Consider the following 26232-nt stretch of genomic DNA (forward strand, 5'->3'; position numbering starts at 1 on the left):
CACAAACAAGAGGATGAACATATCCCTCACCCCTAAAGCTTTCATCATATCCTGGCTCCTTGACCCCCATTCCAGACAACCACTGATCTTTCTCTCATTACACATTAATTTTCATTTCCTAGAAATTTATATAAATGGAATCATACAGTATGTAGTTATGCTTATTTTATTCAATATCAATTGCTCTTTTTTGCTTTTTTAAAATTAAATTTAATTTTTTTGTTCTATTATTTTATGTTTAAATTTAATTTTATTGTTTAAAGTATTACAAATACTTTAAACTCCCAGGCTGGCAGGAGAGGGCAGTTGGGGGCGACCAGGCTGGCAGGGGAGGGCAGTTGGGGGCGACCAGTACATATGTCTTCTTTTTTCCCCCCATTGACCTCCCCCCAGCCTTCCCTTCCTCCCCCCCACCCTCGGCCCGGCATATGCCCTCCTCCCACCCCCTCCAGTGTCTTGTGCCCATTGGTTATGCTTATATGCTTATATGCAAGGATCAACAAGTCCTTCGGTTGATCTCTTGTTTTGAGATTCATGTTTTTAATGTATTAGTACTTGATTTCCCTTTAATTCTGAGTAATATTCCTTTGTATGAATATACCACAGTTTATTAATACATTCACCTATTGTCCGACTGGCGTGGCTCAGTGGTTGAGCATTGACCTATGAACCAGGAGGTCATGGTTTAATTCCCCAGGGCACATGCCTGGGTTGCGGGCTCGATCCTCAGTGTGGGGTGTGCAGGAGGCAGCTGATAAATGATTCTCTCTCATCATTGATGTTTCTATCCCTCTCTCCCTCTCTGAAATCAATAAAAACAAACAAACAAACAAAAAAACCCCTGCCAAAACCGGTTTGGCTCAGTGGATAGAGCGTCAGCCTGTGGACTGAAAGGTCCCAGGTTCGATTCAGGTCAAGGGCATGTACCTTGGTTGCGGGCACATCCCAAGTAGGGGGCGTGCAGGAGGCAGCTGATCGATGTTTCTCTCTCATCGATGTTTCTAACTCTCTATCTCTCTCCCTTGCTCTCTGTATAAAATCAATAAAATATAAAAAACAAAACAAAACAAAACAAAAAAACCCTAATGAGTTCTTTAAATAACTCTTTAGAAAATACATTCACCCATTGTTGGACATATTATTTCCAGTTTTGATAATAAATAAGACTGCTATGAAACTTTGTATACAAGTCTTCGTATGGACATATACTTTTATTTCTCTTGGCTACATAAATACCTAGGAGTAGAATGGCTAGATCATATGGTATGTATATACTTAACTTTTAAAGAAACTATCGGTTTTTTGAAGCAGCTGTACTATTTTGCATTCCCACCAGCAGCGTATAAGAGGTTCAGTTCTTCCACATCCTTATCAACTCTTGGTATAGCCAGTCTTTTAAATTTTAGACATTCTAATTTGTAGTGATATCTCATGTTTTTAATTTTCATTTCTCCAACAATTAGTGATGCTGAGCATATTTTCTATCCATATAGCTTTGGTGAAGTGTCTTTTCACATTTTTTGTCAATTTTTAATTGGGTTCTGTGTTTTCATATTACTAAGTTTAAGAAGTTCTTTATATATTCTGGATGTAAGTCATTTTTCAGACGTAAATTTGCAGATATTTTCTTCTACTTTTTCCATTCTCTTTAATGGTCTTTTAAAGAGAGACAGTCTTAATTTTGATAAAGCCCAATTTATAATTTTTTTCTTTTATGGGTTGTGCTTTTGTTGCTTTAGCTAAGAAATCTTTGCCTAAGTTAATATCACAAAGACATTGTCCTATATTCTAGAAGTTTTAGTTTTTACATTTAGATCTATGATCTACTTTGAGTTAATTTTTATGTATAGGACAAAGTATTGATCAAATGTTATTTCTTTTATTTCTTTACATATGGGATACAATTGTTGTAGAACCATTTGTTTAAAAGATCACTCTTTCACTAAATTGCCTTGAACCTAGGTTATACCTAGGTTGAAAATCTATATATGTGTGGTTTTATTTTTGGACTCTCTTTTCTGTTTCATTATTATTATTATTTTTATTTAATAAATATTTATTGTTCAGATTATTACAATTGTTCCTCTTTTTTCCCCCCATAGCTCCCCTCCACCCGGTTCCCACCCCACCCTCTGCCCTTACCTCCCCCCACTGTCCTCATCCATAAGTGTACGATTTTTGTCCAATCTCTTCCTGCACCCCCCACACCCCTATCCCCCCCAAGAATTGTTAGTCCACTCCCTTTCTATGCCCCTGATTCTCTTATATTCACCAGTTTATTCTGTTCATCAGATTTTTTATTCACTTGATTTTTAGATTCACTTGTTGATAGATATGTATGTGTTGTTCATAATTTTTATCTTTACCTTTTTCTTCTTCCTCTTCTTAAAGAATACCTTTCAGCATTTCATATAATACTGGTTTGGTGGTGAACTCCTTTAGCATTTTCTTGTCTGTGAAGCTCTTTATCTGACTTTCAATTCTGAATGATAGCTTTGCTGGGTAGAGTAATCTTGGTTGTAGGTTCTTGATATTCATCACTTTGAATATTTCTTGCCACTCCCTTCTGGCCTGCATAGTTTCTGTTGAGAAATCAGCTGACAATCATATGGGTGCTCCCTGTAGGTAACTGTTTTTCTCTTGCTGCTTTTAATATTCTCTCTTTGTCTTTTGCTCTTGGCATTTTAATTATGATGTGTCTTGGTGTGGTCCTCTTTGGATTCCTTTTGTTTGGGGTTCTGTGCGCTTCCTGGACATGTAAGTCTATTTCTTTCACCAGGTGGGAAAGTTTTCTGTCATTATTTCTTCAAATAGGTTTTCAGTATCTTGCTCTCTCTCTTCTTCTGGCACCCCCATAATTCGGATGTTGGTATGCTTGAAGTTGTCCCAGAGGCTCCTTACACTATCTTCATTATTTGGATTCTTTTTTCCTTTTGTTTTTCAGGTTGGGTATTTTTTGCTTCTTTGTATTTCAAATCTTTGACCTGATTCTTGCGATCCTCTAGTTTGCTGTTGGATCTCTGTATATTATTTTTTATTTCAGTCAGTGTATGCTTAGTTTCTAGTTGGTCCTTTTTCATATCCTCGAGGGTCTCGCTAAATTATCAGCCTTTTCTAGGAAATTCTTGAAAAACCTTATAACAGTGGTTTTGAACTCTATATCCAGTCGTTTGCTTTCCTCCATTTCTTTCATTTGTGACCTGTTTCTTTGTCTCCACATTTTGGCTGCTTCCCTGTGTTGATAGAGTGGCTTTGTGTGCTAGGTGTCCAATAGGACCCAGTGGCTCAGCCTCCCCAGTTACCTGAGGTGGACACTCTTGGTGCACCTCTTTGTGGGCTGTGTGCACAGTCTTGTTGTAGTTAAGCCTTGATTATTGTTGGTATCACTGGGAGGAATTGACCTCCAGGCCAATTGGCTGTGAGGATCTGCTGTGTCTACGATGGGAGAACTTCTGTGCTGGAGACACCCTTATGAAGCAAGACTTGCAAAAGCCTCTGTGCTCAGCTTGGATGGGGCAGAGCAGACAGCATTGGCTTCCCGTCAGCCCTGCCCTAAGAGGCCCCTGGGTCTCAGTGTCCAGTGGTAATCGCTGCAAGCACCTCTGAGAGAAAGCTGCCCTCGAGTTTCGCCCGCTGCCAGACAGTCCAGTTTCTCCCCGAATGAGTCTGGGTCCCCAGAGTCTTGCCTGGAACTGGAGTTCAGAGTAGTCAGGAGCTTTTGTCTCCCTCCTGGTTGAGAAAGCCAGCTGCGTACTCAGTTGCCAGTCATCTCCGCGTGTCTCTGTACCTCTGACTTCCGCAGCGCCTGTAAGTCTCAGTGTGCTTTTCTCTTTCCTTCTAGTTGTAGAATTTCCACTCAGCCAGTCTTCCTGTGGTTTTGGATGATGTCCGTTTTGTCTTTTAGTTGTAGTTTTGAAATGTTGTGCGAGGGAGCAGTTTAGGTGTTTACCTATGCTGCCATCTTGGTTTTCCCCTTCTGTTTCATTATTTATCTGTTTGTCTATCTTGATGCCAATATTATACTGACTTGATTAATATCTATACTAATAAAAGTCTAGGTGGCCCTCGCGCACTCGCATGACACCTTCAAGTCATCACAAGATGGTCATCACAAGATGACCGGCAGAGGATGGAAGATGTGGGTGATCAGGTCGGCAGGGGAGGGCAGTTGGGGACAGACAGTCCAGAAGGAGAGGGCAGTTGGGGGTGATCGGGCCGTCAGGGGAGGACAGTTGGGGCCATCAGGCTGGCAGGGGAGGGCAGTTGGGGGCGACCAGGCCTGCAGGGGAGGGCAGTTAGAGGTGACCAGGCCTACAGGGGAGGACAGCTTGGGCAACCAGGCCTGCAGGAGTGGGCAGTTGGGGGGGACCAGGCTGGCAGGGGAGGGCAGTTGTGGGCAATCAGGTCGCCAGGGGAGGGCAGTTGGGGGTGAGATCAGGCCTGCAGGGGAGGGCAGTTGCGGGGGACCAGGCTGGCAGGGGAGGGCAGTTGGGGGCGACTGGGCCTGCAGGGGAAGGCAGTTGGGGGAAATTGGGCCAGTAGGGAGCAATTGGGTGTCGATCAGGCTGGCAGGGGAGTGGTTAGGGGGTGATCAGGCTGGCAGGCAGGTGAGCAGTTGGGAGCCAGCAGTCCCAGAATGTGAGAGGGATGTCCGACGGCCGGTTTAGGCCTGTTCCGTGTGGGGTCCCAGATTGGAGAGGGTGCAGGCTGGGCTGAGGGATACTCCTTCCCCCCGCTCCCCCAGTGCATGAATTTTGTGCACTGGGCCTCTAGTGTTAAATAGAAGTGATAGAAGCAGACTTATTTTGTCTTGTTCCTGATTTTAGGAAGAAAGTATTTAGTCTTTCACCATTAAGTATGATAGGCCTGGGACTTTTTTCAACTTCTCTCTGGTAGGGAGGAGTATGTTGGTACTGTCCTTGAACTCACAGCTGCCTGCCACATGCAGAATTGGCTCTGATAAGGCAAGTGCTCAACTGGATTCATTCTAATTTTTGTATCGCAAAAGAGTTGAGAGCTGAGATTCAACCAGGGTTTTATTGGATTTTTATCAGTTAAAAATAATGGAAAAACATATTACTGTTCAAATCACATCATTCCTCCTGCAGTGCTCTCAGTTACCTTATGCAAACCTTTTTGCTCTTAGTTCTGGCAAGTACCCTCTTTGCTGAAGCTCCCTGAAATGAATGATAATTGTTTTCAGTGAATTTGATCAGAGTGGTTTACTCTTTGCTGTAAGCCCTCCCTACACCCATGAATCTCCTTGTTAATGCAACATCAGAAGAAAAGATGAAAATCAGGGATTTTGCTAACTCCTAGCAAGTAATATTTAGGACATGATAGAATCAAACAGGTTTTCTGTGGCAGAAATTGAATCTAGTATTAAAAGACTACATATGTGTTTATATGAATTCTGTACAGTCTTGTTTTAAAATTGTGGTCTTTTATTAAATACTGAGAAGTTACCAAAATAATAAATGCAAAATATGTGTAAGGTATACAGAATAATAGGGCAATGGATACTCATGTGCCCTAATGCCTAGTTTAAGGAAAGATTATCATTGCCTTTGAAATTCTCTGTGATTTTGTTCCTGATTCTACTGTTTCCTCTTTCAGAAGTAACCTGAGTTTTATATTTTCTTCATATGTGAACCACATAGTTTATATCCTTAAAGTACTTAATTTTTCATGTTTTTGAAATCTATAAAATAGAATCACAATGCAAATATTTTTCAGTAATATTTGAAATTAAATATTTTACACATCAAACAGCTGGTTGTTTTTGAAAATTGGAAATGAGCGTTTAGAGGAAACCCTGTTAAGTTGTCTATCCTTCAGGCCAGGTCAGGATTGTTTCTTCCAGCACATTCTTCAGTGCTTGGTCCAGCCTTTGTTAATTGTTTCAAAGAAAGTACTGCACTATCCCAGAAAGAAGGTAGATTTGTAATCTCTGCTCTTGTCTGGGAGTTGTTCTTTGTAATTAGATATGGAGATTTCTTTTAAGGTCACTACCATCTGAAGTAATACAGAATGCATGTATATGGGTTTGCCAAGAGTACAATTGCTGTGGGAATCATAACTTTGGATTTCTTCACTTCTGGATTAAGGAATTATACTCTATGAATATAGGTTTTATATTTAATGTGTATCTATAGGCAGCAAGATCTTAGTGATGGAGCTTCCCATAAATGATAGGTTGAACACTTGCAGCATGAAGTTTTAAAATAATCCTAAGATTCTGAGCTTTGCTCTGGAGCCAATGTCCCACACTCTGCTCGTCTGCTCAGAAGGCTTGTGTAGAAGCCTAGCTCAGTGGTCGGCAAACTCATTAGTCAACAGAGCCAAATATCAACAGTACAACAATTGAAATTTCTTTTGAGAGCCAAATTTTTTAGACTTAAAATTCTTCTAACGCCAGTTCTTAAATATAGACTCGCCCAGGCCGTGGTATTTTGTGGAAGAGCCACACTCAAGGGGCCAAAGAGCCGCATGTGGCTCGTGAGCCGCAGTTTGCCAACCACGGGCCTAGCATATTTCCCTGGCACCTGTGGACCTCAGTTTTGTTTTGTCTCCCTGAGAAGCAGGGATTTCAGTGTTGCTCTTTTAGAAGCAGCAAGGAGAAGAAAGGCCACAGGTCTGTCTTAGTTGCATTTCAATATTTTTGGAATTATTTTGGTTAATTGTTGATTGTCCTATTATCTACCTGAAATTATTAACTGTAAAATCCATGGTGATGCCCTTGTGGGTGCTAGAGGTTTTTATCTGGAAAATGTAGAATTTTAAAAAGCTGCAAACCCTAGACTTACCATCTTTCAAACTCACTCATGTTGAAAGGTATGAATGTGGAACATAATTTATCCACAGAAAGAAGGGCTCCCATCACTTGTTCTTTGTAGGACTTCTCTCAGGTCCCCTATCACAGGGTGCTCAGCTGACAGACCAGATCCAAAATCGGCAGATTGGCATAGGGGGGTCTTTAAAGTTTCCCCATATTTCTATCGGTGATCTGGATTTAGTCTTAGTCATTTAGCTGTTTAGATTTTGTGTCCTGCATCCCTCCAGATGCCTTGAATAATGCTAGAATTCTTCTCTGTGACAACTGCTTGTAAATTTGCATGTGTTCCTCTGGGAACATTCTATAAGACCCTATAGGGACCTTGTATTGTAGGCAGGAATGTGGTCATTAGTGAGGTCTTAACTCACGTGGGGCTGAATGAGACTGAAGGAAGTAAATTCCAGATATTTTCAGCTACAGCCCCGAGAGTAGGCATTGGTATAGCAATACTTTTCCAAGAAGAGAGTAATGATATAACTGACAGAATTCTTAAAATATAGAACTGAAGAACCAAGATGGCACTGTAGATAAATGCGGGTACTCATGGCCTCCCACAACCACATCAAAATTACAACTAAAATACAGAATAACCATCATTCAGAACCGCCTGAAATTTGGCTGAATGGATGTCCTACAACTGGAGAAGTAAAGAAGAAAGTATATCCAGACTGATAGGAGGGGTGGAGGCACAGAACGGGCTGGTCCAACACCCATGTGTGGTGTGTTTTTAATTGAGAGGGATATCTCCACTGCAGAGGCTTCCTGTGAGAAGCAAGGGGTCCCAGCCTCACACCAGCCCAGGGTTTCAGAGCTGGGAAGAGAAGTCCCTGTAACTTTGGCCTATAGAAACCAGTGGGGATTGTGGCTGAGTGAAATGGAGGCTGCTGGAGACCCAGGCAGTCCCTCTTAAAAGGGCTGGTCCATGGACTTATTCGGACTCAATCCCTCTGGGCTCCAGCACTGGGGCAATAGCTAGGGTGGGGGGAATTCAGGGATATACAGGTGTGGGGGGGAACTAGATTGTCTGGCATTGGAGCAAGAACTTGGGGAAGGCTTTCTCCCAGATAGGGATGCTCACAAGGTCATTGTTCCTATATCAAGACGATCTCCCCCCCCACCCCCCCGTTGCAGAACTGACTGGCAACCATATGTGAGTTTCCATCAGCATGGGTGACACTGTTTGCTCTACCCTGGTGATTCCCTGAGACCATACCGCACCCAATTTGCAGCCCCACACAAGCTGTTTGCAGTGGCTTTTCACTATGAATGGCCTGTCTTGGCTCAGGCTTCAGACATTCCTAAAACCTTGGCGTCAGTGTGCTCATACCTATCAATAAGAGGCTCAACACTAACAGCAATCAAAACTCAGTTACTACAAGACTGTGCACACAGCCCACACAGGGGCGCACCTAAAGTGTCCAGCTCAGGTGACTGGGCACTATAGGACACCTACTACACAAGGCCACTCTACCAATTCCAGGATTCATAGTAGCTCTACCTAATTCATAGTAACAAACGCAGGGAAGCAGTTAAAATGTGGAGACGAAGAAGCATGTCATAAATGAAAGACCAGAAGAAATATCTAGAAAAAGTTCTAAATGGAAGCAAGCAACCTACTGGATACAGAGTTCAAACAGTGGTTATAAGGCTTCTCAAGGATCTTAATGAGAGCTTCAAGGGACTTAGTGAGAATTTCAAAGACATAAAAAAGGTCCAGTCAGAAATGAAGTATACACTAACTGAAATGAAGAATAATATACAGGGTATAACAGTAAAGTAGAGGACACAGAGAATCAAATCAAGAATTTGGAATATGAAGAAGAAAACACCCAATCAGAATAGCAAAAAGAAGAAGGAATAAAAAATGTGAAGATAGTGTTAAGGAACCCCTGGGACAACTTCAAGCGTACCACCATTCCCATCATGGGGTTACTAGAAGGAGAAGAGAGGGAGCAAGAAATTGAAAACCTGGTGAAAGAAATAGACATACAAGTCCAGGAAGCACAGAGTCCCAAACAAGATGAACCCAAAGAGGCCCACAACAAGACACATCATAATTAAAATGCTAAAGGTTAAAAACAAAAAGAGAATCTTAAAAGTAGCAAGAGAAAAGCAGTTAGTTACCTACAAGGGAGTGCCCATCTGACTGTCAGCCGATTGCCCAGCAGAAACTTTGCAGGCCAGAAGGGAGTGGTGAGGAATATTCAAAGTGATGAAAAGCAAGGACCTACAACCAAGATTATTCTACCCAGCAAAGCTATCATTTAGAATTGAAGATCAGATAAAGAGCTTCCCAGACAAGGATAAACTAGAGGAGCTCAACGCCACCAAACCAGTATTGCATGAAATGTTAAAGGGTCTTCTTTAAGAAGAAATAAAAGATAAAAATATGAATAATAAATGCAAATCTACCAACAATTGAATCTAAAAATCAAAATAAATGAACGAGGAATCTAATGAACAAAATAAACTGATGAATAAAATAGAGCCAGAGGCATGGAGGTGCGGGAAGAGATTAACCAAAGAACATATGCTTATATGCATTACCTATGGACACAGACAATAGAGTGATGAAAGCTTGGGGTGGGGTGGGAACTGTGTGGAGAGGGACAATGGGAGGAAAAAGGGGGATAGCTGTAATACTCTCAACAATAAAGATTAAAAAAAAAAAATAGGACTGCCGAAACCGGTTTGGCTCAGTGGATAGAGCGTCGGCCTGCGGACTCAAGGGTCCCGGGTTCGATTCCGGTCAGGGGCATGTGCCTTGGTTGCGGGCACATCCCCAGTGGGGGGTGTGCAGGAGGCAGCTGATCGATGTTTCTCTCTCATCGATGTTTCTGACTCTCTATCCCTCTCTCTTCCTCTCTGTAAAAAATCAATAAAATATATTAAAAAAAAAAGGACTAACACAGAAGCCAGGTTGATATTAATCTCTTGTGTAAAATAATTTTTTTTCATGAAAACTGACATTTTATTAGAAGTAATATAAATTTAGGGAAAACTACTTTTAATTCTTGTGCATTTTAATCACATTGTTCAGTTGATTATCGATTTTGAAAGTCAAATATTTTTCCAAATTGCCACATGCACCTTTTTTCCCCTTTGTCTCATTAATTTTGAGATTAGTATATGTGGGCAGATGATGGCTTTGATTACCATTTAAATTATGTACATTTCTAGTAGATGAGTTATTTTTCAGCTCTATTATTAAATATCTGCCTCTGTATCACAGCATGAAATTTGAGTTACCCTGTATGATAACCTTGCTCCATAAAAATTTATGCTTTATGTAAGTAAAGGCCCTAAGTAGTGATAGAAGTTGCTGAATTGTTTGCTGAATAGAATATTTTTCCATTTATGACCTGTAATTTAGAGTTTTTAAAAGGGGGTTTAAAAGTTTTCCTACATGCTTCAGTATAATTTAGTATGTGTATGTGTATGTGGGAGAGATGGTGTGTGTGTGTGTGTGTGTGTGTGTGTTTGTGTAGTAGTAGTAGTAGATGAAATAATATTGGCTGATTAATTGGCAATTGTTGAATTTTAGATATGAGTATACAGTCATAATTTTTTAACTTTGTATATGTTTTTAACTATATTTTAAAAAATTGATTTCAGAGAGGAAGGGGAGGGATAGAGAGAGAGAAACATCAATGATGAGAGAGAATCATTGATCGACTGCCTCCTGCACACCCCTCATGTGCCATGACCAGGAATCGAACCATGACCTCCTGATTCATAGGTTGATGCTCAACTACTGGCCACTACGGCTGGGCTTTTATGCATGTTTTAAAAGCCTATCTAATAAAAGAGAAACATGCAAATTGACCATACCTCCGCTACTCCCACAAGCCACGCCCACCAGCCAATCAGGAGCGAGTATGCAAATTAACCCAACCAAGATGTCAGTTAATTTGCATATCCAGACACAGAGCGAAGACTGAGGACAGTGTAGAAGGAAGCCAAGCACTGAAGAAGGGAGTGAAACTGTGGGGAAGCAGGTGGGGCTGCGGAGAAGGGAGGGAAGCAGGAGGGTGGGAAGCAGGCAGGGCTGTGGAGATGGGAGGGAAGTAGGCGGGGTGGCGGAGAAGGCCGCAGGAAGCCCTATTGCAGGAATCTTCCTGCAATGGGCCTCTAGTATTTAAAATAAAAAGATAAAAAAGTCTTCCTGAAAGTAATTAAGAAAAGTGGTAAGATACCAGACAGATTTTATCTGATAGCAAGGACTAAGAGTTAATGAAATAGATGTCATAATTTCCAATACCCCCTACAGCGGCTTTTTCAGTGCTGTTGAAGTACTGCCCCTGAATTATTTCAGGAGAGAGAATATTATTTTATCCTGTTATTGCTCAAGTTTACTGATCATGGCAGATACTCCAGTATGACTGCTCACTTGTTATGAAAAGAAAGTCTTTTTTTTTTATAAGATACTTTCTTTTGCCATTTGGGTGTTGAGCATGAATTCTAACATCAATAGGTACCTTCATGTGCTTCCTTAGGCTCTGATTTCTGTTAAAAACTGAAGTATTAATTTAGTTTAATATTGCACAAGTTTCTCTGTACATTTCTTCCCTCTACTGGATAAAGAGACATTTCTTCTTGTCTCTAAAGGTACTTTAACCTGAGCCTTTTGGTGCTTTGTCTAGAATTTGTCTCCAAAGTCTTCTTAAAAAGAGAAGATAGAATAAATTTCAGTGGGTTGAAAGTACCAATTGGTATGAGAGTCTTTAAAGCATAAGAAGTAATTTTATTTGTTTCAATTTAGTAATTCTGTAGATAATTTTAATTATAACAATAAAATATGGGAGAGAAACATGAAGTTGAATTTAAAATAAATCCTGTACAAAGTATATATGAGAAATGAAGCTATTTGTTGAAAAATGAAGTAATTTTCATCTCAGCATTTTGGGGCCCTATTTGGTAGGAAAGCTTATATTTGAGAAGACCTCTTTTGTTTTGGGTTTTGTATGTTGCCTCATTACAAATCTTATTTTGTTGTGTTATTTATGACCAGAACGCTGATACTTTAGTGACATTAAGATGATTCTGTCCTAATGGCAGGGAGATGATACTTAGGTCCACCCTAACAATATTCTTGTTATACTTCCTGCCTTTACTGCTGTGCTCCTGCATGTTATCAGGATGTGAAAATATTAAACTCCAGCATTCAGATAAATTGTATAATAGGCACTGAGATTTTAGAGTATTGTTCAAATTTGTAAAATGATTATATAAATAGGGGAAAGATAGTTCAATTGTCTTTAAGGGTTTTCTTAAATTTTGGAATATGGTGATATGTTTTATTATTTTGAGGACAACTATTATTATCTTTTAAAATTAGAGTTAAGAAACACAGGTTTTTTATTCTTTTTCATAAATGTCAAGGTATATTATCAAATTGTGTCTTCTAAATTCCATTGTGATATTAGGTCATAATTATGTTATAAAATGTATTCAACATATCTTTTGTAGGGCACTATGTATAAATAGGCATAAGACATAGTTTCTACTGTTCAGTAATTTATAGTTGAGGAGTAACAGGGTATTTTAATTACTTCATTTAGTAAGCATTTCCTGGGTACCCACCCTACTAGGCACTGGTGATACACTGGCGAACCAGACAGACAAGGCTCCACGCTCTTGGAACTTACATTCTAGGATCTTAAAAATTTAATGCTAAATGTTGTAATTGTCCAGAACTTTACAAAGGAGGTACTACTTGTTCTGGGATGGTTAGGAAAGGTTGTATTGAGGGGATAGGACATGAGCTGGACAGGAAGTAGGATGTTCATTTCCCAGTGTATATTCTGTGGAACCTGCTCTTAAGGATTTTTGGTCAAATAAATGTGGAAAGCATAGTATACTATGGGGTAGCTGAGAAGGGATCCCAAGAGCTAGAGAAATTAGGTGAGATTCACAGAGGGGAGAGGATATGGAATTTGAGCTGTTCTTCTTTCTTTAAAAAAAAATATTTTTTTATTGATTTCAGAGAGGAAGGGAAAGGGAGAGATAGATGAAACATCAGTGATGAGGAAGAATCATTGATTGGTTGCCTCCTACACGCCCCTAACTGGGGATTAAGCTCATAACCCAGGCATATGCCCTGATCAGGAATTGAACCGTGATTTCCAGGTTCATAGGTTGACATTCAACCGCTGAACCACATTGGCCTGATGAGCTGTTCTTTAATGGATATAATTTTAAGAGTGAGGTTAGAGTGGAGGATGAGTGAATTGTGTGAACTTGAGGGTACAGGACGTGTTGGGGGAGTACTAATCAAAATGAACCCATCTCCTCCCTTCCTCATAGAAGCTATAATTTATCCTTGGCCCCACTTTCTCAACTCTTACTTTCTATCAGTATTTGAACACATCAGGGTTCTTCCTTATTGAAAATAATTGCAACAACAACAAATGGAAACTCTGTCTTTTGATTTCACCTATGCCTCTTCATAGCCAAATATCACAAAAGAGTCAACTATACTCATCATCTCTGCCCATTAATTCCTCGGTTTATTTTTCTTTGGTTTTTATTTCCATTGCTTTACTAAAACAGCACTCACCAAACTCCCTGTGACATCCACGCTGCTAAGTCTAATGAACACAATTTTTATTTCACTTTTTTTTTTATTGCCCATTACCTTCTTGAAACCTTGATTTTCTTGACAACACACTCCCAAGTTTTCTCCTTTATATCCTTCTTCGTCTTTGCAATTTTGATTTTCTTCTTCCTGGCTACTAAACTTTGAGGCTCCTCAAATCTCAATCCTAGGCCCTCTCCATTCACTCTCTCTACACTCTCCTAGGCTGATGTCATCTGTGTTCAGGACTTCAGTTACTGTTTGTTCTTCTGTAACTTCAAATTTGACCTTAGACCAGATGTCCTCAGAGCTCTAGATTATATATCAGCTGCCTGTTTGATATAGTTTGTTGGTGTTGCAAAATTGCCTCATACTCAGCATGTCCAGTACTGGGTTAATGATCTGTATCCTACTGTAATCCAATAATCTTGTCCCAGTGAATGTTGCCATCATCCACCTTAGTGTGTAAGCCAGAAAACATGAAGTTATCCTTGATCATTCTTTTTTTTTGAGTCTTATTGTCATTACCAGGTTTTTCTCATCCTATGGTGGAGGGAATATCTACTTATTCAAGATTATAAGGGTTAAAGTTGCAGCTGTTACCTTAAGGCAAGGTGGCAGGCTCTGGGCTTAGGGATCTAACTGTTGGCTATAGTACCCTATACGGCAGGGTCCTCCACCTGTGGGGCTGAGTGAGCACACCTAATGCATTTCCTTTCCTTTTATTAATGAAAAGAGAAGATTATAATTTGGATGTCCTAGGATTGGTGCCTATGTTACTTGTTCTTTAAATTAGTAAAATGTTGTTCAGCTCTGTTCCATTGTAGGGGTTCTGGAGAAGAGGCTTTCAAGAGCTGGAAGGGCAGCTTTCTCCCAGACAGAGGTGCTGGCAGAGGCCAGTGTTCCTGTTGCTGAGCCCTCCCTACCACGGAGCTGAAAGACTGTGCCATATCTGAATCCCCATAAACCTGTCTCACACTTTTCACCCTGTCCTGGTGATTCCTTGAGACCCACCACTCCGTACTTGCAGGCTCATCCAAGCCATTTCCAGTGTTTTTGTCCATACAACTGGCCTCTCTTGCCTCATGCTTTCAACTTTTCTAAAAGCTCTCAAACAGGTAACAGCTGGCTTCAGCTTTCCCTGTACCTCTTAATAAGTGGCCCCAGGCTTGGCACTAGTGGCAGCCCACCCTATTCACAGCTTGGCCTCTCCTGGACACCACCAAGCTCAACACAAGTATCAGCCAGCTGCAGATTGCTTTGTAGCTCATGCTGGGTGGCCCCGGGCAGGGCACAGACAGAGGCTGACTTTGCACCTCTTGGGAGGACTCAGAGCCAGTGCACCTGGTAGCCAATTTTGACCACGCTGGATTAGAAGCCTACCACCTCCATGAGTGACACACTCAAGGGATGGACTCATCAGAGCCCCACTGAAGTAAGTCCTGCTCCATAGGGTCAGCTCCTACACAGCAGCTCTTCAGCTATAGTTGTAGCTGATCCTTGCAATTGATTGACCTGGGGGTCAATCCCTCCCAGTGACGGCAACATAAATTAAGGCTCAATTACAATAGGACAATGCACATAGCTTACACAGGGGTGCACCTAAAGTGTCCAGCTCAGGTGACGGGGGAGGCTGAGCCACTGGGTTCTACAGGACACCTACTACACAAGGCCATTCTACCAAGTCCGGAACACATAGTAACTCTACCTAATACATAGAAACAAACACAGGGAAGCAGCCAAAATGCAGAGCCAAAGAGACATGTTTCAAATGAAAGAACTGGAGAAATCTCCAGAAAAAGAACTGAATGAAACGGAAGCAAGAAAACTACTGGATACAGAGTTCAAAACAATGGTTATAAAAATGCTCAAGGAACTTAATGAGAATTTTGAGAAACTTAGTGAGAATTTTAAGAAAATTAGAACATCAGGGTAAAAAAGGATGTCAGAAATTAAGTATACACTAACTGAAATAAAGAGTAATATACAGGGTATCAACAGTAGAGGACGCAGAGACTCAAATCAAGAATTTGGAATATAAGGAAGAAAAAAATACCCAATCAGAACAGTAAAAAGAAAAATGTGAAGATAGTGTAAGAAGCCTCTGGGACAACTTCAAGCATACCAACATTCACATCATGGGGTTACCAGAAGGAGAAGAGAGGGAGCAAGAAATTGAAAACCTGGTGAAAACAATAGACATACAAGTCCAGGAAGTATAGAGAGTCACAAACAAGATGAATCCAAAGAGGCCTACCAAGACACATCATAATTAAAATGCTAAAGGTTAAAGACAAAGATAGAATCTTAAAAGCAGCAAGTTACCTACAAGGGAATGCCCATATGACTGTCAGCTGATTGCTCAACAGAAACTTTGCAGGCCAGAAGGGAGTGGCAAGGAATATTTAAAGTGATGGAAAGCAAGGACCTACAACCAAGATTACTCTACCCAGCAAAGCTATAATTTAGAATTGAAGCTCAGATAAAGAGCTTCCCAGACAAGGACAAGCTAGAGAAGTTCATCACCACCAAACTAGTATTACATGAAATATTAAAGGGTCTTCTTTAAGAAGAAGTAAAAGATACAAAATATGAATAATAAAATGGCAATAAATGCACATCTATTAACAATTGTATCTAAAAATCAAAATAAATGAACAAGGAATCTAGTGAACAAAATAAACCGATGAATAAAATGAACCAGAGGCATGGAAACATGGAACAGATTGACAAATCTCAGAGGAAAGGGGGAGGGGGTGGGAAGAGATGAAAGAACTTATATGTATGTATGTATTACTTATGTACACAGACAATAGGGTGGTGAAGGCCTGGGATATGGTGGGAACCTGGTGGAGGGAAGCAATGAGCGAATAAAAAGGGGTACATCCGTAATACTCTCAACAATATAGGTTTTTAAATACGTTTTTATTGATTTTTAGAGAGAGAGGAAGGGACAGGGATGAGAGATAGAAACATCGGCGAGAGAAATATCAATTGGCTGCTTCCTGCATGTTCCTTATTGGGGATTGAGTCCACAACCCGGTGATGTGCCCTAACTGGGAATTGAACTGGTGACCTCTTGGTTCCTGGGTCTCTGCTCAACCACCGAGCCACACTGGCCGGGCTGTCTTGACTTAAAAAATACATATATTTTTATTGATTTCAGAGAGGAAGGGAGAGGGACAGAGAGATAGAAACATCAGTGAGAAGAGAGAGTCATTGATCGGATGCCTCTTGCAATTTCCACATGGGATCAAGCCCGCAACCCAGGCATATGCCCTGATCTGGAATTGAACTGTGACCTCCTGGTTCATAGGTCGACACTAAACCACTGAGCCACGCAGCCAGGCTGTGTTGACTTCTTGATGTCCACCAACTAGGGCCTTTAAGAACTCTAAGCTGCCATCTGGCATTTACTCAGTCTTGTCACAACCCCAAAGCAGCCTGGCCTTTTTCCTTTGTCTTGGTCAGTGATGGCAAACCTATGACACGCGTGTCAGCACTGACACGCGTAGCCATTTCTGATGACACGCGGCCGCATGCCGAGGATGAAACATTTGCTACTCCTGAGGATGAAACATTTGCGACTAGAGTCTTGGAGTTAGTTTTTTCCTCAAAGTGACACACTACCCGAGTTATGCTCAGTTTTTTGGCGAAGTTTGACACACCAAGCTCAAAAGGTTGCCCATCACTGGTCTTGGTTGTTCCTTCAAGGGCTTATTCCCAAGCCTTCCAACATCTTCCCCTCCATATCAGTTCTCATGCAGGTGCATGCACCAGAGGAAGAATGGGGGTGATGAAGGACAGCCAGGACTACATGTCAAAGGGATCTGGGTGAGGAACAGGTAGGGCTATACCAGCCATTCCTTCTAGCCCAGAGGGATGGAGGGGGCACCAAGGTGAGGGGGAGTATGTGAGAGGGAAGAAGCATTGCTGAGCTCTCTGTCCTCTTGGACATGTGTTCAGAGAAAGGAGGAATGGATGGGACTGGGCTGGTTGTCTTCATGAAGTTGGAGACTTAATTAGGTGGGAACAGAGGAATTAGGAGCAATAAAGGATTTTTAAAAATATATTTTTACTGATATCAGAGAGGGCAGGAGAGGGAGAGAGAGAGAGAGAAAAACATCAGTGATGGGAGAGAATCATTGATTGGCTGCCTCTTGCATGCCACCACTGGGATCAAGCCTGCCATCCAGGCATGTGTCCTGACCGGGAATTGAACTGTGACCTCCTGGTTCACAAGTTGATGCTCAACCACAGAGCCATGCCAGTCAGGCAAAAAAGGTTTTTTGTTTGTTTTAAATAAAAATAAAATGATAAGTTGTAGGTAAATGGTGTTAATGTCATTAAAGTGAAGTAATTGTACATAAGTCCTTACTATTTAAGGATAAAACAGAGAACTTAAATTCTAACTACTCTTTTTGGTCTTCTGATAAGAGATCTAATGTTGAGTAAGTTGAATAAGAATTTTTTAAATTTTTATTCATCTATGCCAATGACCAGGTCCTAGAAATGTAAGGAGAAACAATTTACCCTTTTTTTTTTTCTTTATGAATGATGCTTTTGGTGTCATGACTAAGAACTATTTTTACCTAATCTTAGGTCATAAACTTTTTCTCTTATGTTTTCTTCTAAAAGTTTTTTAGTTGTATGTTTAGCCTGGTTTTTATTTAGAATTAATTTTTGTATAAGATAAGAAGTTTAGGTCAAGGTTTATTTTTTGGTCATTTGATGTCCAGTTGTTCCAGTGCCATTTGTTCAAAGGCTATTTTCCCTCCTTTTGCACCTCTGTCAAAAATCAGTTGACCATGTTTGTATGGATATATTTCTAGGTTCTCTATGTTGTTCCATTGGTCTAGTGCAGTGGTCGGCAAACTGCGGCTTGTGAGCCACATGTGGCTCTTTGGCCCCTTGAGTGTGGCTCTTCCACAAAATACCATGGCCTGGGGGAATCTATTTTGAAGAAGTGGCATTAGAAGAAGTTTAAATTAAAAAAATTTGGCTCTCAAAAGAAATTTCAATCGTTGTACTGTTGATATTTGGCTCTGTTGACTAATGAGTTTGCCGACCACTGGTCTAGTGTCTATCCTACTGAAAATACCACGTTATTTTGATTTCTATTGATACACAGCTTAAAATCAGTATATTTCCCCCAACTTAATTTTTTTTCATTATTTTAGTTATTCTAGTTCTTTTACATTTCCATATAAAATTTAAGATAAGCACAATAAAGAGTGCTTCCCGTGGAAAAAAAATAAATAAATAAAATTTAAGATAAGCTTGTCTACATCTACAAGAAATCTGGCGATTCTTTTTAAAAATATTTTTTATTAATTTCAGAAAGGAAGGGAGAGGGAGAGAGAGATAGAGACATCAATTATGAGAGGAAATCATTCATTGGCTGTCTCCTGCACGTCCCCCACTGGGGGTCGAGCCCGCAACCTGGGCATGTGCCCTTGACCGGATTCAAACCCGGGACCCTTCAGTCCGCAGGCCGATGCTCTATCCACTGAGCTAAACCAGCTAGGGCAATCTGGGAATTCTGATAGGAATTATATTGAATTTAAAGATCAGTTTGGGGAGAATTGACATTTTTCCTATGTCATAATAGTCTACCAGTATCAACATCTTACCACTTTAGGTGAAATGTAGGAACCTTACCAACCATTTAGGCCCCTTTATCCTCCTTACTTTATAATTAGTTGTCTTAAATATCTCCTTTACATAAATTGAGAACAATATCAGACAATATAATACTTTTACTTTTAACCATGTAACATAATTTTAAAAACTTTAGGAGAAAGTTAGTCTAGTACATTTACCTGTAAAGTTACCAACATTAGTTACTTTTTTACTTCTAAAAGTTCTGTTTAATGCTTTATATATTTGTCTTTTAGTAAACTTTTTCACTTAATTTTTCTTTATATACATTATGGTTTTAAAATAGTTTATTTATTGTTTTTATGACCTGAAACTATTTCGTACCACATGTGGTTTTTTTTCGTGTTTTTTTTTTCTGACTCTCAACCATGATGTCTCTGTTCCTAAAGCTCTCTTCCTCATGTGTTTTGTAAGTATTCATCAGGCATTTGACTATAGGAATATTCTGAATCAGATAGTTTTGAGAGGATTTTTTAAATTCATCCGGCACCCTGGGACATTACCAACCTGGGATCACTTGAAGTTAGTGTATGTGTTTGGGGTTGTATGACTGTGCTGCCCCCAAGAGCAGCCTGGATCAAAACAGATACATTTCTTGATTGTTTTCTTCACTAGTCAGTGCATTTTCCCCTAGCCCACTGTTTCACTGAGTTGGTTGTCCTTTACGGGTCTTGATTTTTTGCAGGGGGATCATGTCTCATGTAGTCAGAGCCTTATTTCCTGTCCCCCTTGTAGTTTTAGACTGTAAGCCTGTTGGCAATGACACCAAGATGTGCTCCAGTCTCTGTAGCCTCAGCTTCTACATATTCTGGTTTCTAGCTCATGATATTGGGGATTTTCTTTTCTCTTTTGAGCTCTCCACTGTGCTGTCAAGCAGTTGATAATATTTTGTTCAATAGTTGTAGTAATTTGATATCATTAAGTTTTTCAGAGTATTGACTCCACTAAATGATCAGAAACAATTTTCTGCTACACCATGCTTTAGATCACAGATTGTTGGGTTAGGGACCTGCTCCTGGTTACTTCAGAATCTTTCAGAACTGGTCACCTTGGACAAAAGTTGCTTGCTGTCTCTCAGAAGAGGCTGTGTCCTTAAAAGAAAGGAGTATGGTCATATTTTGTTCTGCTATCACATTTGCCAAGCACGTAGAGAGGCTCCAGAAGAGGGGAAATGTTCAGCTGTGTCAAGGGCTACAGTAAGGTTAAGTAAGACCAAGACTGAAAGTTGATAGTGGGATTTCACAATCAGAAGATCTTTGCCAAAAAAGTTTCCATGGAACGGAGTGGGAAAAAGCCTATTGGGTGTTTTAATCTTTGGGAAGATGGTTCTTACCCAGGCAATTCCCATTTTGTCAGAAAGTATGACTTTTTATAAGTAGGTGGCTATTTATTTTATAATCTCTTATTTTAATTCTCTCTGGGTTCCAACCCTGCCTTTGGTAGATTAGCTCTGTCTGTCATAGAAACTGGACTCAGTCATAGAGTGTAGGACCTATCCATTATGTACCTATTCTTTTTTTTTATTTGTTTTTTTGTTAATCCTCTCTCGAGGATATATTTTCATTGATTTTTAGAGAGAGTGAAAGGGAGAGGGGGAGAGAGAAACATCAATGTGAGAGAGACACATTGATTGGTTGCCTCCCACAGACACCCTGACCAGAGCCAGGGATCAAAACTGCAACTCAGGTATGTGCCCTTGACCTGGACTTGAACTTGCAACCCTTTGATCCTTGGGCTGATGCTCTAACTACTGAGCAACAGGCCAGGGCCAATGTGTACCTATCCTTAAAGCTTTCATTTTATCTCCTCAAATGAGGTAATCAGAAGACTGGTACAGTAAGAGCTGAGCTGGGGTGTGAAAGTAGGAGAAGTTATGAGATGTTGCCAGTTTTAACATGAAGTTTCTGTTCTGTGGTGTTTTTAAAAATTATTATGAAAGTTTCAAATATACACAAACTAGAGAGAGTAGTTTATCACCCTCCATTGACCTATTTCCCAAATTCAAGAATTTTTGCATATTTGCCTCATCCATCCCTTTTTATTTCTCTCTCCTTTGCTGAAATATTTAAAAGAAATCCCTGACATCATTTATTGTAATTTCACATATACATGTATATGCTATGCAATATGAAAATTGTTATCTACAGGCATAATGTCATTATCATACCTGATACAAAATCGACAGTTCTTTGGTATAACCTACTATACTGAGAGTATTATTGAGGCCTCTTTTATTTATTTTTTTAAACTTTGAATATGCTGACGTTGTTTCTCCTTTGTTGTTTTTTGTGTTTGTCATGTCCTCTCCCAAGAAGGCTCTACCCGGAGACCTTCACGTGGTGGACTTCTCATCATTTGGATCTTGACTATAGTATTTTTTCCTCAATAGAAGCTTTTTGTAATCACCAAAGCTAAAGTAGTACCCTCTTTCTCCATTCCATTTGTCACTATCTCTTCAGTCTGTTTTACTGCCTTAAATGGTTGCTTGTCTTCTCCACCCCCTAGATGGTCAATACCATGGGAGTAGGGACTTTGTAAGGTCATGTTGTGTTCATTGCTCTTTGCCCAGGGCCTGAAGAGGTCCTACCGTATAGCAATGAAGCACATGTTTAGAAACAAGTCAGCTATTAGATTAATAAGAAAAGACTCAAAAATCTTCTTAATATTTTATAACCATTATCTCTCCCTACAACTGAATCCCAAGAGCTTTAACCAACAGCTGTGTTTGCAAAAATTGCTAGATTGTTGTCCCTTTCAGGACATTTAATCTTTTAAATCCTCAAAATATTTTATAAAATGTGAATAAAGTCACTTCTGACCTGTTGAGAAGCACTATTTTTACTGACATAACTCTCATTTGAGATCACTTTATTTGAACTTGCAGCTAATAAATCTGTTTTGGCCTGTATGAAATGATTTTGTAGCCCACATATCCTTTAACTGGTTATTTGAACTTTTATTTAGTACATCATTTGTATTCGCTGTTAAGGGGGTGTTTTTATTATATTGTCAGTTGTTGGGAATGTTCTTTAGCATGAGAAAAAATGTAACTCAATAAACATATGATTTTATAATTAAAGATTTGGATTCTTGTTGGAAACATAATTTCAGACCTAAAGAAATGATTGAAATCAGCAAATTAACACTGATGTAATGGCATTGATGTAATCTATAGATTCTATTTAAATGTCTTCAAGTTCCTCAGTCATGCTCTTTATATGAAAAGAAAATCCTGGCCTTGGCCCATGTAGCTAAGTTGGTTGAACCTCATTCCATGCACCAAAAGGTTGCTTGTTTGGTTCCTGGTCAGGGCACATGCCCAAATTGCGGGTTTGGTCCCTGGTCGGGGTACGTTTGGGGAGGTAACCAATCGATGTTTCTCTCTCACATTGATGTTTCTTTCTCTCTCTCTATTCCTTCCTCTCTCTCTAAAAAAAATCCTGCATCACAAGTAGCATAGAGTTGTCATGTGTCTTTAGTCTCCTTTAATCTGGAACCGTTTTAACTTTTGCGAATTTAACATTTTTGAAGATTATAGACCAGTTGTCTTGTAAATATGTTTTTTTAAAAAGTATTGATTTCAGAGAGAGAATGGGAGAGGGAAAGAGAGCTAGAAACATCAGAGATGAGAGAGAAACATCTACTGGCTGCCTCCTGCACTCCCCCTACTGGGGATCCAGCTCTCAACTCAGGCATGTGTCCTGACCTCCTGGTTCATAGGTTGACCCTCAACTACTGAGCCACACCGGCTGAGCTATGCAGTTATTTTGTAGCAGGTTTAATTCATGTTTCACAAATGATGTGTTTTTCATTATGTATCAGGAGGCATGTGATGTTGACTTGTCCCATTACAGGTGTCTACTTTACTAGTAATCACTTGGTTAAGGTGGTCTGCCAGATTGCTCTACCATCAAGATATGCTTTTCCTCCTTGTATTTAATAAGTATCTTAGAGACTATTTTAAGACTTTTAAATATTCTGTTACTCCTCAAAACTTTTACCCATTATTTTTATCATCCACTGATGAATTGGAATTAATTATGATGATGATTGTCAATGGTAATATTCTAATTCCATAATTGTTCTATATTTATTAGTTGGGATTCTGATGTAAGGAAGAACTTCCCCCTTCCATTTACTTGTTTTTATCAGTATGAACTCATGGATTCTTATTTAATATTTTACATGTAAGCTGTCATCATTTAAACAATTTAATCCTTAAATTATTATATACTAGTGGCCCGGTGCATGAAATTCATACACATTAAAAGGGAATTAATTAGAAGAAATATTTTAATATTGCTATTTGCCCTTTCTCTATAATAGAAGTGTCAGAGATGAAAGAAAATTAGTAAAATGTATATAAAATCTCCCTCCTGTCAGAGTCTGGGGCGCGCCACAGGACCTAGAGTCAAGTTCCCCACGCACCACCCGCATGCACTTTGAAAACACAGGAGACCCAGACCAGGCCAGCCCCACCCCCATTGGGTGAGACCCAGACTTGGCCGGCCCCAACCCCGTCAAGCCCCTCCTGGGGGGGGGGGGGGACAGCCTCAGGTCCCCTGGCCTGGCGCCAGGGCGGGAGGTGTGGCCTGAGGTCCCCTATCAAGCCCTGCTGGGTGGGTTACGTGGTCTGAGGTCCCCCGGTCTGATGCTGGGGTAGGGGGGCGCAGCATGAGGTCTCCCAGCCTGGCGCCAGGGCACAGGGCATAGTCTGAGGTGTCCTGGCCCTGCGCTGGGGCGCGGGTGCGGCCTGAGGTACCCCATCAAGCCCCACCAGGTGAGGGGCGTGGCCTGAGGTCCCTCGTCAACCCTCCCCCTCCCCCCATCATTATGACAGGGCTGAACAGGGACGTACACAGGCAGTTTCTAGCTAGCCGGGGATGCATGCAGGCAGCATGACCTTAGTGCTGGGGGAAGTCCCCGCCCCCGTCCCCACCCACAGACTGGTCGTGACTGGGACACCATAATGGACAAATTAGCATATTACCTCTTTATATGTATAGATTTTGCTAGTGGGAATCTTTTCAACTGGCTCCTGTGAACTTTTGTCATGTCCCCATCACTTTTTGGGTGTTTATTTACTTTTTGGAATGACAAGATACTTTAGGCCAGGGCTTGGAAAACTTTTTCTGTAAGTGGCCAGATAGTAAATATTTTTGGCTTTTTGGGCCATCTAGTCTCTGTGGCAACTACTTAACTCCACCCTCACAGCAGGAATGCAGCCATAGACAATTTGTAAATGAATGACTGTGGCTGTGTTCCAATAAAACTTTATTTATAAGGAAAGGTGGCTGTTTGGATTTGTTTGGCCTGTGGGATATAGTTTGCCAACTCCCCTCTAGGCTCGTATTGTACTTTCCTCAAGCCAGTCTCAGAATTGGCCATTTTTCTAAGGAGCCCTGGATCCTTTTTGCAGTGAATGGTATTTAGAAAGTGAGAACAAGCCTGGCTGGTGTGGCTCAGTGGATTAAGCATCGTCCCATGAACCAAAAGGTCGCTGGTTCGATTCCTGGTCAGGGCACATGCCTAGGTTGCGGGCTTGATCCCTGGGGAGGTGGTGGTGGGGCGGGGGGTGGAGGGGACGCTCCAGGAGGCAGCCTAACAATGTTTCTATCTCTTCTTCTTCCTTCCTCTTTAAAATCAATAAAAACATATTAAAAATATTTTTAAAAAGTGAGATCTGGGTAGGCCAGCTGGTGTGGCTTAGTGGTTGAGTGTTGACCTATGGATTCGATACCCAGTCAAGACATATGCCCGGATTGCGGGCTCAATCCCCAGTGTGCAGGAGGCAGCCGATCAGTGGTTCTCTCTCATCATTGATTTTCTCTCTCTCTTCCCCTGCCTTCCTCTCTGAAATCAATAAAAATATTTTTTTAAAAAGCGAGATCTGGGTACTAGATATGTTCATTGCTACTGGGATATTGTTGATTCTAGACCCTCTTAGCAGACAGATCTAGATAATATAAGAATATATACATACATACTTGTATACATTTGTGTGTGTGTGTGTGTGTAGACACATCTATATTATTGTGTATAGACCATCTATTTCCCTTTTTTCACGTTTTGACATTTCCTCTTTATCTCTTTATATATTATAAACCATTGAGTTATAATGATATGTTGGGGAGCACAAGAGACTTGGTTGGAAAGTTGTAAGGAGGACATTCTGATAAAAGGGAAGTATGTGGAAGGCCGCCTGCCGAAAGCAGTGCCCCTTATTATTCCTTGACCTTTCCAAACAAGTCTGTGTACATGCAGACCCCCGGTGTTTACTGGAATCCTTATGCTTAATCCCTGGATGCCCTTGCCTAGAGGACAGTGTAAACACGTGTCCTCCCAAAATTACTCACCCTACTGATTGTATCTAAAGATAAAAATTCCAATAAAGGCCTACCTAACAAGGCAGGCAATAGAGGCTGCTCTGGCCACTAGAGCTGGGCAAGCCCCTTAGCTCTCTGTTTCACAGTCAAACTGTGTTTGAGTAATCTGTTCATCCATCGTTCAGGGGCTGCTGGTCAACCTCGGCAAGGTGGTGCCCGTGTGAGGACCAAGGAACACAAGGAGAGGCGGCGGAACCCTCAAAAACGGAGGAAGGAAACGAAAGTAACTGCCCAGTAAGTCATTGGAGCCCGCTTGGGATTTCTAAGTTAGAGGGAATTGTTTTTCAGCTAAGGTTTCACAGCAGGACAGCAACTGTCCACTGAGTAACATCTCTCTGTTACTTAAAAAGTATTAAAAGCTAATGGTGCCTCAGTTATACAAGAACAATTAAGGAGCCTATTACAAATCATTATAATTTATAATTCTTGGTTCCCTTAGGATTTCCAAGTTCGAGGGGATTGTTTTTCAGCCAAGGTTTCACAATGGGACAGAAGTTATCCGTAGAACAACAATATGTAACAGTGCTTAAGCAGTTGTTAAAGGTGAATGGTGCCTCGGTTATCAAGAAACAATTAAAAGGCCTTTTGCAGACTATTATAACTTATAATCCTTGATTCTTGATGCTGGAACAAGTAGGCAGGGATTTAAAGAGAAATCAGGCCCAAGTGTTGTGGCAAGCCCCTTAGCCCTTCTTTCACAGTCAAATTGTGTCTGAGTAATCAGTTCATACGTCCTTCAGGGGCTGCTGGTCAGCCCTGGCAATGATATCCCC

General features: G+C 40.7%; 1 protein-coding gene across 6 annotated transcripts in view; it reads left to right on the forward strand.

Annotated features, from left to right (window-relative positions):
- DIS3L2 (DIS3 like 3'-5' exoribonuclease 2) overlaps positions 1 to 26232 on the forward strand; it is a 345537-nt gene that overhangs the window by 7282 nt on the left and 312023 nt on the right. For 5 of the 6 annotated variants that reach the window (XM_079782043.1, XM_079782046.1, XM_079782041.1 and 2 more), the window contains one exon: positions 25585 to 25693. The gene's annotated coding sequence lies outside the window, so the exon portion shown is untranslated. Of the gene's footprint in view, positions 1 to 17205; positions 17258 to 25584; positions 25694 to 26232 lie in introns of those variants that run through there. The other variant, XM_079782045.1, reaches the window with a different exon arrangement.

Source organism: Cnephaeus nilssonii (assembly GCF_951640355.1).
Source record: "Cnephaeus nilssonii genome assembly, chromosome: 10".
Taxonomy (NCBI): domain Eukaryota; kingdom Metazoa; phylum Chordata; class Mammalia; order Chiroptera; family Vespertilionidae; genus Cnephaeus; species Cnephaeus nilssonii.